The sequence below is a fragment of the Ammospiza caudacuta genome, chromosome Z (assembly GCF_027887145.1).
Source record: "Ammospiza caudacuta isolate bAmmCau1 chromosome Z, bAmmCau1.pri, whole genome shotgun sequence".
NCBI lineage: Eukaryota > Metazoa > Chordata > Aves > Passeriformes > Passerellidae > Ammospiza > Ammospiza caudacuta.
Genome location: NC_080632.1, coordinates 7053099 through 7065601, shown reverse-complemented (window position 1 = coordinate 7065601; position 12503 = coordinate 7053099). Strand labels below are relative to the sequence as shown.

Genomic DNA, 12503 nt, shown 5'->3' with positions numbered 1-12503 from the left:
TTATTGTATTATTTTCCTTTTGTTTGCCTCAGGAAAGATGTTTTAATTGCTAAGGATAAGGACAAATCCACAGATCTAGAAGCTGAAGGGGAATGAAAACAATGTCAATATTTGCATGACTGAGAAGACAATCTGTCTGTTCATATAGTCCTATGACTCTTCATCATTTGTGACTGGAAAAATCTGACAACAGTAAATGAAGATGGTGCTAGGGGAGAGGGGGAGGATGCTGGAGGACTACTCAACCTCTGTGGAGGGGATTCAGAAGAGCTAACAGCAGGGAAGGTGTAAACCAAGCACCAAACATTAATCTTATTGCTGCTAGCTCCACTTCTCATTTCTGGGGACAGGAGAGTTCTGGGTCACACTTCTGAATGCCCTGGACACTCTGATAATGCCTGAACCCTGCAGCCGCTGTTTTAGAGGGCAAAGGCCAGACCCAAAACTGAGAGAAAAAGGAAACAGATTTTAACAAGGGATGGATAAATCAGGATACACTATGTAGATCCTGCTACATCAGTCAACTGAAGGTCCTGTCTAGATGGCTCTGCCATGGCTGAGGATTGCTCAGCACTTGGAGAGCACTACACCAAGCAGTAATGGGAAAAGTGAGGGAAAAACCAGGCCCTTGACCTTGAAAGACCAGGAGCTCCTTGCCAGAAGATTGGGATGAAGATTGAACACAGAATCACACAAAATTGCAGTTATTGGAAAGAACCTCTGGAGGCCATCGAGTCCAAAGTCCTGTGCAGACACTGGCTGACTAAAGCAGGTTACCCAGAACACATCCAGTCATGGCTTGGATGCCTCCAAGGATGGAGGCTCCACAAACTCTCTGGCACTGCTCTAATGTTCAACCAATTTCCTAATAAAACACGTTTCCCCTTCCGTTTTAATGGATTTTCTTGTACTTTGTTTTGTGCTTGTTGACTCTTACCCTTCACCACAGAATGTGATAGCAACTTCTTTACTCCCTCCCATCAGATATTTATACACATGGATAACATTCCCCCTCAGGCTTTTCCCCAGATTCCTCTGGAATCAACCAAGGAGAGACCAGACACCACCAGCAATGCTCAGAAATTCCTCAGAACAGTTCAGAAAGTTGCACTTTTGAAAGGATCTGAAACTGTATCTGCATGCTTAGGTTTCCTTATTCTTTAAGTTATTTTTGTGAATAATGTGTATTTTCTACATCCCAGAATAGTACTGTGACTAATTTCAGTGACATAAAAGGGGCTTTAAAAGATACTTTTATATTTTTTTTTTCTCCTCATCTGCCTTTCTTCACTGGGTGATGACAAAGTAAGAGACAAAGCACACACTGAGCACAGGTCATCAGGTCTGACAGATTTCAGTTTTGCTTAAAGATACGACTGTCAAAATGCTGTGAAACATAATTAAACCATGTAGGTTCATCCTCAGTATTTCCTTTGAAAACGTGTAAATTTGACTTATTATCATCATTTGCCTTCTGAATACCAAATAACAAAGGAAATGTATTTGGACAAATACAGAAAAAATAGTTAATATGGAAATCAGCTTGTCCCAAGTGGGAAAATGTCTCATTTGCATTCAGATTCTGCTTCTGCTGCCTCTTCCTTTGTTTCCAAAGTGACAAATGGTCTTTCCCTCCTCCCCAGCCCTTTCAGAATCTCATTAAAAGGTGCAGAAATGAGGCTTGAACGGCCCCATGACCTTCTTTCCTTTGGGGGTCACATGCAGAACACAATTCAATCTGGCCCACTGGCATATTTTATCAAGGGGTTTTTTTTTCATCAGGAGGGGGTAGAATAGTACAGAGTGACCCAAAACCCTGGTGGCACAATGCACATAGTGACACACATGCCATTACTCACAGCAATATATTCCGATGGCACACAGATTGCCGTATAATGCGATTTTCCCTCAATGAAAGGGAGTTTGAACAATAAATGGCTCTATCACAGGCATGAGTTGCACATATTGCATTTTGAGAAATGAGGTTTCTCACTGATTTAACATTCTTATTTGCTGCACAGTCTTTTTAATAACGGGAGGCTGGTTTGTTTATTTCCAGCTTACTTTAGTCCTGTTTTAATGTAAAAAGCACAGGGAAGAGCAGCATGGTATTTAAGTGATCAGTACTTCTGAGAAATACTTGTAGCTTATAGCAGTCACGGAATTTACAGCTGAGATGCAGTGAATTTCATGGCTAGCAAGAAATGGATGAGAGCCAGCATTACTATTAAACATAAGGATCCCTTCAATATCTGCCACTGGAGCAGAAACCTAAACAAAAATGGAGCTGTTCCAAAAATCGTTTTCATGAGCCTAACAAATGTTCATCCCACTTTTCATTTGGGAAACATCTTGGAATTTTTGGTGGCAGACATGCATCAATATTAAGGCTTGAAATAGCATTTTGTGCACTTATGCCTTAAATATTTCAGCAATTCCATTATGGGCTCCTTCAGAGAAATAAGCCAACAGCTGGTCCCTTTTACGTAAATGAAAACCAAACATGAAAAAAATGTCATAGCCAGTTATTGCTGCTCAGAGTGAAAAAAAACCCAACAAAATCTCCACTAGATAACATGATATTGACTTGACTCAACATCATATAAAGACCTTCCTTTTAGAACCTTGTGTCTTTTCTTACAGGAAGATCTGTGTCCTTTGCACATGTGGTTGGTGAACAGGAGTAATGAACAGTAACTCGTACCTGCACCAGCTATGAAATCTAATGTTTTTGGAAAAAGCTACTTAAAATTATAACAATATTGTCCAAGTCTTAGAATAACTTGTCATCCATTTAGAGACCTGCAATAAATGGTGAAAAGCCACTAATAATGCTTCTAATAATCACCAATAATCAGCAATTTGGTGATATACATGGCCCAAGTTCAACTTGGCATGTAATATCTATTTGTTTGTCTCACTCACCCCTGAGACTTCACTGCACTTGCTCAAATGTAACTTGTTCAGATTTCTGTACCTTGTTCAGATTTCTTCTGGAAATGAAGCTCTTGGATGGGGGGAAATGGGCATTCCATCAGTCCCAGATAGGAAGCTGTTTGCATGCCCCACATGCAACACATTTTGTGCCACAACCAGTTGTTTTTCACACCAGCTACATCCTGAAGTCAGAGATGACTCTGTGTTTGGCACAGGACATCTGCAGCAGAGCTCTTCCAGGGTAAGAGGCAAAATGAGATGAAAGTGTCTTAAGAATGAATGAGTGTGTGTGTGTGTGTGTGTGTGTGTGTGTGTACATGAATATGAGTGTGGGCATTGGGAGGTTTGGAATGGCAGCGTCACTGACAACACAGAACTGTGGAGTCCAGGTTATTCCAGGCCACCTACAAGCACATCAGCTCCCAGCAATTATCTTGGATTGCAGGAGTTAGGCCATGGATACTAGTGAGGAGCACGCCCAAAGCCACCCCCATATCAGCTCTTTAGAGGCTGCTGTGAGCAAGTGTTTTAAAGTCACTTAAAGAATCACCAGCAAAAGTATTTGCTAAAGGAGATTTATTACAGAAGTAAAAGCATGACAAAGCGTGTTGGCAAGGTTTGGTCTAATAATTAGAGAGTAAACATCTTTAACTAGATGGTTGAAGCAGAGAGAAAAAGCAAACAAAAATCTAAAACCAGTTTAAAACTACCTATGTGAAGGCTGGCAGGAGGCAGGGGAGGGTGGGTGAGAGGGGAGGTGGTAATGCCTTAAGTTTTAGCTCTCATATTTTCCAGATTCTCCACTGCTTTAGTAACTAGCTCTGAACTTCATATCAAGTGTTAGCAAGATCTCTTCACAGTGTAGTTAGACAAAACAATTCTTTTCCAGCCTGAGAATCAAGGAGACTGTTGCAGCTTCAGGGACAAAAAGGCAAATTGAAGAACACAAACCAGGAGGATGGGACTTCATAACCTGAAGCTGTAATTAGACAATGAACCCCAATATGTAAATGGATGAAAACTTATAAAAGTGTGAAAACTCGTGACTGATCATTCATCTTGGGGGTAGCCTCAGCCAGGCTCTTGTACTGCCCAGGGTGTATTCTTGAAGGCCTTTTAATAAACACCTACTTTATTCTTTAACTCTGTCTAGCCTCTGTTCCAGATGGCTTCTTTAGGCATCAGTGGGAGGACAGGGAAGGGTGTGTTGAAAGGAGTGGGAAGAGAAGGGGATAGGAAGAGGAAAGGATGAAGAGAAATGTGCAATCCCCTTGTGTTGGGTCACAAGGTTCAGAGTTTATCCCCATGTTAAACTGGACCCAAACTGGGCCTACAGTTTTTCCAAACACCTAGCAGTACTTAACCTTAACATCACTTAAACCTAATAGCACTTAAACTTGAAGCTCCTAAACTTAAAATACTTAAACTTAACAGAACTTAACATCACTTAATTTCACTTAAACTTAACAGAAATTAAACTTAACAGAGCTTCAAATCAACAGAACTTACATGTAACATCACTTAAATTTAACAGAACCTAACCTTAACAGAACTCAACTAACTCTAAATTCTTCATAACTTAAACCTAATATAATTTAAACTTAACAGAACCTGACATCACTTAAACTTAACAAACTTAAACTTAACAGCACTTAAACCTAACAGGACATAAACTTAACAGCACTTAACAGTATTTAACATTTAATGACACTTAAAAGATAATTTAACTTACTTAGCAATTGAGAGAATTTACTATAGAAATAGAACAGAATATAAAATTTACTCTAGCCTACTTACAGCCCCAACTCTAAAATACTAAGCTAGAGCAACCTTCCTTGTGTATGTGCTCCAGCATTTTCACACTTCCATGCACACAAACATAAGGACTTTGTTCAAGGTATACCTGTGAAACAATCCCTTTGAATTCAGTGCAGTAGTCACTTTGCATGCCTTTGCATCTTTTCAGTGGGCTCAAGGTTGAACCTTGAGGAGTGGGGTGTGAGCTCAGAAATCATCATTGTTGTTTGGAGCTCGTCCTCCAAATTTGGCAAGCTTGAGTGTTCTGTGGCTCCAGAGAGAGAGAGGCCCCAGTCAGAGGGAGGTGCTGATCACAGCCCCTGAGGAGAGCTCAAGGAGTCTCACTTTGCACCACTGTTTATAATGTCACAAGAGAGGGGGCTTTAGTCAGAGTAGTTTTCCATCCAGACCTCAATTCAGGACAGTAACTTTCTTTGAAAACTCAATAATAAAAATGTTGTCCCACTTGTTTGGTTTTGTTTGGGTTTTTTTCCAGGCAAGAAAAATAAGTTTCCAAGGCTGTTGGTTAAAAAGCTGGAGCTCATTAGACAGCAGCAGTTCCTGGGAACTGACAGATTAGCAGTCTGGTCACCTCTTACCTCTGTGCCTATAAAATAAATGTAACACGCTCCAATTTTAAGTTGATGGAAATTCTTGATCAGGTTACCAAAATAATGTGTTTTTTAAGGATTGTTTTGAATATGATAAAACAATATTATAGGTGAGGAGGTCTGTGCCACAGCAGTGCATGTCTAGCTAGTATACACACTCTAACATGTAGAACTATATTCAACAATAAGAATACAACATAAATCACAAAAACTACAATAAAGTGCAACACTGTCTAGAATTCCTGTTGCAGTTGATGACCACCCAAATCATATGTCCCACTAGTGATGTTCCCACTGCTCTTTCCAAGATAATTTCTGTGCTATGCATCTTTTCTGTACTGTCGTGAATGGTGATTAGGGTCCTGTGTCCACTGCTCCGGGTGCATTCCAGCAGTCGACACAGGTCATCGTGCTGCAGAGATTTTTTTCACTAGTGCACGGTCCATCCCAAAGGGGTTGGGCAGTAAATCTCAACAGTATGTGCAGGTAGATTGCAGTAATTCCTGTGTTGTAACAGGGGCTGGATAATTAAAGTCACATCCCTTGATATTGAGTGCTTATTTCTATAAGATTAATGAGCATTTGTCAGATCACAGTCCACCTATCTAGAGTCCACCTATATAGTTACAAAGGCTTATTCAACATTTCTGTAGTGGAAAAGTTCAAGTGGAAAAAATGTTTAATCAGAGAAATTTTTTATGTACACACAAAGCCATGTGTTCAACTGGATGAGTGAATATTTGCCTGCAAGGAGGTGAATAAATTGCAGGCAGTACCTAAAAGTACAAAACATCATGGGTTCTCTTCATAGAACAGTTTCTTGCCAATATGGGGCAGAGACTCCCTCCCTTATACCCAGTTTACACAGAATGTTTCCAAGTAGGCAGTTTTTGCACATATTGCAAGTCAAGATGTTTGCATTTGGGCAGATGTGGAGTTGTTTCAGCATAACTAGTTACCACCAGTTTATCTGACAGAGGAACAAGGCCACTGGGTCCAATATTAAAAGAAGTGACCAGCTACTAAAATTTAGAAAACATTTGTATGAACGTCTACTTTCAGACTGCCCTAATTCTGCTCCTTTTCATTCTGGCACCCTCCAAAAGCTTCTGGAGCTGTGGAGCCAAGTGGAGGGTCTCCAGGGGCTGCTCTGGAGAGTCTATGAGAATCTCTGGGACCAGGAGATAGAGAAGCAGGAGTGGGAAACTACAGCAGCAGCTGGAGGGGTGCCAAAGGGAGCAGCAGGGGCAGGAATGCCAGGGTATAAAACCTCAGTATTTGGGTGGGCTCCATGGAGTTGGACCTGTTGGAATTTCAGATCGATCTGGAGCACAGAAGTTGCAAGTCCACAGTTTTGGCAGATGAGGAGTGGTGGCTGTAGGTAGAGGAGCTGCGGAGGAGGGAGTATGGTGAGGCTGAAGGCTGGGAATGGGTGCTGAGGGAGAGGCTGAAAATCATGATGCCTTGCCTGAGCATGGTGAAAGAGCATCTGTGGGTTCATGTGGGCCATGTCGCCAAGCTCTGGGACTTGGAAATATTCCAGAAAACCCTCCTGGAAGAGCAGAAAGAGTAGCGCTTCTTCAAGCCAGGAACTCAAGAGGAATATCCCTGTGTTCTGCTGCCAGTGGTTCCAAAGCAGTCAGGCTGGCAGCAGGGCTGTGGCACCTGCACTCACCCTCCAAAAGTCTGGGGCTCTAGTGCTGGAGTGGCCCAAAGGTGTCCCACGTGCGTTGAAAGTGCAGCCCAGAGCTCCACTACAACTTCAGCTTCAAAGTGTTCCCACCCAGAGTTTACCAAAGTATTCCAGAAGATTCATCTGCTCATCCAGGCAAACCTGGACAGATATGTGCCTCCACCTAAGGCCAAATGGGAAGTTTTTTCCTCCAGTTTCCTGGAAATCTACAACAAATCTCAGTGGGATATGATGCTGGGAAGGAGGGATTGTGGAATGCAGCTGGAAATCTAACAGACTGGCCGGGGCAGCAACCAGCCCCATGTGCACAACACCATCTGGATGTCCATGATGCAGGAGAAGGTGCTGGATCTCCTGCCATGCACATGAGCCAGGCTTAACAACCACATGCGCCAGCTGTGTGTCCTTGGGGAGCACTGATATCCCCCACAACTGCTCCCTGACCCTGGTGCACCTGACAGGGTCAGAGAGCCTTGACAAAATAGCACCTGGTGGGAACTGGCTGCAGGAAACTCAACCCATAAACTCAAGCCTCAGCGCCCTGAGGCCTGTCGTTGTTGCCTTCTGAAAAAAAAAAAAAAAGAAAAAGGCACATTCTGCAAACTGATGGGGCTTCTACACTACACCCTGTGGCTCAAACTTTGATATGAACTTGGTGATTCCAGGAAATGGAAAAAGAAGAGGAGAGGGAGAGGGACAGAGGGGCAAATAAAATCTGTAAGCTGTCTCTAATGTTGGGGGTAATCTACAATTCTATACAATTTGCAAACCTATTACCAAAATGAAAAACAGAATGATCAACATCAAAAAGACAAGCAAAAGGTGCAACACTTTGTTAAAAATCCTCACTGCTGTTGGCAATGACTGAAATAAAACATCCCACAAGTGGTGTTCCCCCTCTGTCTTCACTTGTTCCATCACTCAGTGGCCGCCTTTCACATTGTAATGAACAGAATCCAACTTCTGTCCTTTGTCTTGTGCTTCCTTCAACAGCTGCCTCAGGTTGTAACGTGGCAGCTTCTTTACCAACATGAGAATCATGCCAACAGGAGCAGGCTGTTAGTCTGGGAAAAGGACATAGTCAGGTTTCAGCAAATGGTGAGAGGTAACTGGAGCTCAATAATTACAGCTGTGACCCTTAATTTGAACTAATTTACGAACACAAATGTTAGATTGATTACTTGCAGGTACAACAAGGTTGTCTACAAGCACAAAATAACAAGGGATTCTCATCAGGATGAATTCTCATCCATTCCATCAGGCCACACTCTATGCTCCAGGGGATAGAATATACCTCCATTATGATTTAATTCTGGCACAATAATTGGCCATATGGTATATACCAAAGGATTGTCTATTACTAAAACAAAACCTGTGACTTTAATGTTAGTGAGGTCTACATTGAAATTGACTAGTTACCACCAACAGTGGAATTTCCTTCTAAATTTAGCTGGGTTATTCCAGGTTACCTTTTGAATTTCAGAGGAAAAATTGTTTTTAATTCCTTTATAATTGCTGCCACAATAAATTGCACCCACAGCTTATAAACAACTAGGGTGCAGAAGGTACTATGGGTGCCAAACTGCTTAGCATAAATAAAAGAAGTGAGGGTCTCCCCTCTGTGGGTCAAGATTGCTCATCCTATTCATGTGTGAGGCAAATTTGGTTCGTGCTGACAATAATCACCCCTGCAAGGAGGATAAGCTGTCCTTCAATGCTTAGCCTGATCTTCAGTAGGATGTGCTGACATCATTCCTAGAACACTAACCTCAGCCAGGTTTGTTAAACAGCTTGGACAAACGACACAAGTCTTCTTCCCCACTCAGAATATGCTTTGTCTCTTTAAACCCAGATGAATTGAATAGTAAGGATCTCTTTGGTCCATCAGGACCATTTTTGGCCTTGACATCCCTCAGGCGGAATCTTGTCTTCCACTTCACAGAGTGGCTCCCACACTGCTGTTCCTGCCTCCCTCACCTTTTCTGGGGCTCAGGGTGATTTCCTGCAATGAGAGTTGTCCTCCACAACCAGGATGCTCTCTGAATTTGAGTTACCAGTTCTGCAAAACAGCACAGGAGTGGTTAAAGGCACAGTGTTGTCATTCAATTTTCTGTAATAAACATGTAAGTCACAACTGTCAGTTCGGCTTTTTCACTGGCCAGACAGGAGAGTTAGAAGGGGAGTGTGACTGAGTGGCCACTCCTTTCTCCAAATCTATTACAACCCTGTAAGTGTGCAAGTACCTGCTGGTTTTGTGCTTGTTAGATTGGCAATAATGGGGACCTCAGCTGTTAGTGGCACCAAATCAGCCAGAATTTCAGAAATCCCAACTTGCTTCACAGCAAACATCCAGGACTGAGATACACCAGCAATCCTTGCATCAGAGCACAGGCGCTGCACAGAGCAAGCACACTGCAGTCTGAATTTCCAAAGTACCACATTTGCCATCAAGCAAACACCAGGTTCTATAATTCAGAACACTGAAACACAAATTTATATTGTGTTCTTTCATTGCAAAGCAAGTAGTCAGCATATTTCCCACACAGGAGCAGTAAATTAAGCTTAGCACTTTGGCAGATAACACTTGCTGTTTACTTTCGTGTTTTTAACTCTTTGCTGTCTGGGACAGAGACTCAGCTTCTCGACATCTCACTGTGTTAATATTGAATGTAGAACTCCTGTTTCTATTAGAAATTTTGTTAGTTGTTAAGGAGAACCAGTTGTAATCTGAATGTCTGAGCCATTATTATGTATTCTTTGATAGATTTCCCCTTGCTAGATTTCAATATCACTTGGTTTGAGGACATAATATCCTGACAAAACAATCACCTGAATTGGAACCTGTACAATGCCAAGTGAATTGGGAACTTGCTTAAGCATCACCTCTACCTTTTCTTCCAGTTTTTGGGGTTTTTTATTCCTCCTTCAATCGTTTCTGCAGCTGCTCAAATTTCAATGACAGTAATAATTCACCTGCTTTCCTCCCCTCAATTTCCTCTCTCAGATCTTGTTTCTTTCTACTGTGGTTATCCAAATTCCCCAATAATTATCTTTCCTTACACTCTGACAAAGCAAGAAGAGTCCTAAAATGATCATTCTCAATCATATATTTGTCAATTTGCATTCTCAGCCTATCTCCTGTCTCTGTCTCAGAAACAAATAATGTCTTTAATACTTCATTCATTGTCAGTTTTATTTTTGGTGAGCCAACTTACATGTTTCCATCTGCTCTTCCCCTGTTCACTAATTAGGGACGGCACGAAATAATTTCCCAGCTCCTGATTAACAACACCAGCCTGTGGAGTCACAGGAATGAAAATTCTCTCGGACACTGTGGAGTTCTAATTCCCGTGTCATCCTGTTTATCCCACCTGTGGCAAGGCAGTGTGACTTTCCTTTTCCCCAGGCATTGTACTTCCTTCTCAAGAAGAGCAGCAGGTAATTCATCCAGAATTCCTGAGAAACTCCCTTCTGCACACCTTCCACACACAGCACATTCTGTCGGACACTAGGACCCTGCTGCTTTGTGAGGTCCACATCCCTGCTGCAATTCCAATCTCCGGATTGCTGCTGCTGTAGCCAATTGGCTCCTGAACTGTCTCCCCCTCACATAAAGAGTTTCCCCTCCCTGATTCCCTTTTCCACTTCTCTGTGTGCTTAATGCTCACCTCAAGTGTTTTTGTAGCTGTATCACAAAGTGTTTTATCACATCTATCAAACCTCCGGTCATGGGAAGCATCATATTTGGGTTGGCAACCAGTGACACAGCTGAGGGTTGTCCCAGAACCGACCATCTGTCATTCATCAACTGCAAACCTGCTGCCTCCTGTGCACTCTCCATCACATGATCTGTAGCTGGGGTCTCTATCCCATCCTGGATCATCCCACTCTAAAGGATCCAAACCCTCTAAGTTAAGGACCACAGTTCTCTCTGGTCACCCACCATTAAAAACACTCTTGCCCCTCTCAGCCCTCTGCCTCAGACAACCTGATTCAATCAATTCCATCACTTTCCAAGCACATTCAGTTTCAGATTCCTGTGAGAGTATGCTATGCTTTTCCTGGAACTTTGCTATCCTGGCCACTAAAAAGAGCACAATTTCAGTAACAATTGTCTGGTCCTGACCATCACTAAAGGTTTTTAAATCCTGACATTCCCCCCATGAGATTTTCTCTCTCTCACACACATTCTGAAGCTCTGCCGGAAGCCTGTGGCTAATATGGCCACATTCAGCAGTGAGGAATGCCTCTGCCTGCAGCCTGCACTCCTTTCCACAATCATGCTCAGCAGTGAGCAGCCCCTTCGCTTTCATGGTGACATACCTGTATTTTTGGGTAGTGGTTAAAGCTGCTTCCAAAAGTGCACCCAAAATGTTTCATCTTTCCCCTTTGATAAATTTTGTTCACTTCACTTAACACACCATTTATCTGTTTAAATTCAGCCTCAGGGTTATACCAATTTCCATTTCCCCATTCTCTCAGCTTTAGCAAAACCAGAAGCAGTCAAACACTGACATTTCCTGGACAGTCTTGGCTTTCAGCTGCTCCGATCTCTCCTGGCTGTTAACAGCCACTTTCCAGCACTCTCTACCCAGAAATCACAGATGGAGTGGTAATATCCCAAAGGCATCCCTTCAACAACAGCATAGCATCTGTGATGGCCCACCCTTAACGGGAAGGAAGCCCTAACATTTGTAAATGCCCGTTGGTTGAAAGGCATAGCAAAAGTCAGAGGGTCCACAAACAATTACAAAGTTCTACTAGCAAATTACACACCTGGCATGGAAATTGGTACGGTAGTCCCTGACCTACTACATAAGCGCGCTGCAGTGGGTTTTAGATAAAGGGTAGGGTGAAAGGGAAGAGAGAAATTAAAGAAGGGGGAATGAATTAAAGTGAGAAAAAGAGAAAATAAAGGAAAAATAAATAGGAAAAGAGACAGAGGAAAGGGAAAGGGAAAGGGAAAGGGAAAGGGAAAGGGAAAGGGAAAGGGAAAGGGAAAGAGAGAAAAAGAGAGAAAAAGAGAGAGAAAATGACCTTACCAGCCCTGGTTCCAGCGCTGATCCAGATGATGGGATCTTGGTCCTGGTTTCAGAGTCAATGCCGCTGTCCTGGTCTGGTTGATGAGACGTCCAGAGTTCTGAGGATGCTGCCTGGGCCTTTATAGGCAGGTTTCCCCACCCCAAAGATGGGTTTCCCGCTTTCCATGTAAATTAGGTCTCATGCGCACTCCATTCTTTCAGATCTTTCTGGAAATGGGTTGGAGGGCTCTGGGGTTCTTTGGTGGTCTCAATCCCACGCTATAATCCATGCCCTCTTCCTGCCACCCATTCCTGCGCTTGCGCTGTGCTGTGCTGTGGTTGTTTGTCACAGAAAAATGCCCTATCTCTGCTTGGCCCCCCTTCTGCAGCCAAAACATGATCTTTCTCATGGCCGTGTTAATAACAACAATCCTTGGTTATTCC

At 42.7% G+C, this 12503-nt stretch overlaps 1 long non-coding RNA gene across 1 annotated transcript; it reads right to left on the bottom strand.

The window, feature by feature from the left end:
- Window positions 1-3496: 3496 nt before the first annotated feature.
- On the bottom strand, window positions 3497-12288 carry LOC131571365 (uncharacterized). The gene is made up of 3 exons (XR_009275944.1): window positions 12081-12288; window positions 9016-9097; window positions 3497-8102 (listed from the first exon to the last, which is right to left on the bottom strand). It is a non-coding gene; the product is annotated as an uncharacterized LOC131571365 (long non-coding RNA).
- Window positions 12289-12503: the final 215 nt, after the last annotated feature.